Source organism: Nicotiana attenuata, chromosome 8 (genome assembly GCF_001879085.1).
Source record: "Nicotiana attenuata strain UT chromosome 8, NIATTr2, whole genome shotgun sequence".
Classification (NCBI taxonomy): domain Eukaryota; kingdom Viridiplantae; phylum Streptophyta; class Magnoliopsida; order Solanales; family Solanaceae; genus Nicotiana; species Nicotiana attenuata.
Genome location: NC_031996.1, coordinates 6448485 through 6450753, shown reverse-complemented (window position 1 = coordinate 6450753; position 2269 = coordinate 6448485).

Genomic DNA, 2269 nt, shown 5'->3' with positions numbered 1-2269 from the left:
TATAGGTGCATCACACCCCAATGTGCGATTACCTATCTGTTACTTGTCTCAAACTAACCGTGTGTTGCTGTCAATTCCAGCCTAGCTTTTAGAAACGGTGGTTGGTTGTGGTAAGCTGGCATCGCATCAATACTTTACCAGATCAAAAGGAAGTACAGAAATGTCGTCTGAAATGACTTTGCCACCAGTTCTCATCACCGAAGACAGCCCCATTTCAGGGATCCCGGCCTCTGAGTCTGCCACAGCTGAAGAGAACCAAATACTACGTCTCCGAATGATGGAGATGTGGGACGCATGGACTAATGGCAGGGAGCCTCCAAGTGCTCTCCCTGGCTTTCCTGAATATTTCCCGAGAACTGGGGGTACCTCCAATATCCCCATCAGCCACCCTCATACTCCTTTGGGACAACCTACCATGACCGCTCACTTCGTCGGAACACCTTCTGAGGTCCGCCCCCAGGTGTTCCCAGCAGGAGCAGCTCCTAACATCTTCACTGCTCTACCATGCTCTGCTACAACACAGCCTTCACTGCCAAGGCCCGCCTTTGATCCCTCAGCTTTCACTTTCCAAAATCCCATCTTTCAAGCAGATCCTCCTCAATATCCCACATACACTTACCCTCAGCCACCGCCATTTGAGCTCACACCAGGGCAAGATAAAACTCCCAAAGCTCCTAACAAGATGAGATGGCAAAGAGAATGAGGAGCCTTGAGCAGAGCTTGAAGAACATGCAAGGTTTGAGTGGGCAGAAGAGTGTATCATATACTGATATGTGCATGTTCCCTCACGTGCATCTGCCTATGGGATTCAAAACCCCGAAGTTTGAGAAATACGATGGGCATGGCGAACCCATTGCTCACCTTAAAAGGTACTGCAATCAATTACGCGGTGCTGGCGGAAAAGTGGAGTTGTTAATGGCTTACTTTGGAGAAAGCTTGGTAGGCATCGCCTCGGAATGGTATATGGACCAAGATGTCTCACGATGGCACATTTGGGATGACCTTGCCAGAGATTTTGTGAGACAGTTTCAATACAACATCGACATTGCGCCGGACTGGAACTCTTTGGCGAATTTGAAGAAGAAGCCCTCAGAAAGTTTCAGGGAATATGCTATTAAGTGGCGTGAGAAAGCGTCGAGGGTGAAACCTCCAATGGATGAAATGGAAATGGTCACCGTATTTCTTTAGGCCCAGGAAGCGGATTATTTCCAGAACATGATGTCGGCCATGGGCAAACCTTTTGCAGAGGCGATTAAGATCGGGGAAATGGTAGAGAATGGTCTGAAAACGGGCAGAATCTTGAGCCAGTCAGCCATTAAAGCAACCTCCCAAGCCATCCAAGGCGGGTCTGGAGGGATGGCCAAGGGTAAACAGAAAGAAGAAAGAGTTATGGCAGCATCAGGGGGAAGAAGACACCGGGCACCTAGAGCCATCTTCTCTGAAAGAACCCCTCAACATTACTACCCTCACCATGACATGGCTTATGTTCCTCAACCGTATACGGTCATGAATGCTCAACCCTTTGCTCGGTCGTAGCCACATGCCAATAGAAACCAAGCTCCATTTCAAAGAAATCAGCCTCCTCAGCAAAACCGTTATCACCCCCATCCTCCACAAAATAACTTCCGTCCTCGGGAACCACCCAGGAGACCAAAATTTACACCAATCGGTGAACCATACTCCGATTTGTTCTCGAAGCTTGTTCAAATGAATTTGCTGCAGCCGGTCCCTCAGACAGACAAAAACCATCATCGCCCGCCTACAGAGCTGGTATCAGGTGTGCATACCATTCAGGGGCAGAAGGCCATCATACAAATGACTGTTGGACCCTGAAACAAACGGTGGAAAACTTAATAGAGCAAGGAAAAATAGTACTGAGGGATGAGGATATCCCAAATGTGACCAACAATCCATTGCCAGCCCACAACAATGGGCCGGTAATCGGGATGATCTGTGAAGACAGAGAATTTGATCCAGCATTAAAAGCTACAATTGCTATCGCTGATGCGGAAAGAAAGCCAAAGGTGGCCCCGAAGCAAGAGAGAGGGGAAAAGAAAAGCAAAATCACCAAGACAGAACCAGAAAAGAAAGCTGATTTGAAAAAAGGAACACAAATGTACGTGCCCAAGCAAGCCTATGTGGTGCGGGGGACAATCAAACCACCTCGGCTGAGTGAGCCAGTGGTTATTGGACGCGTACCACAGAAGCCTATCACGAACCCTGCTGCGGTGCCATGGAATTATCATCAGATGGTGGTTACGTACAAGGG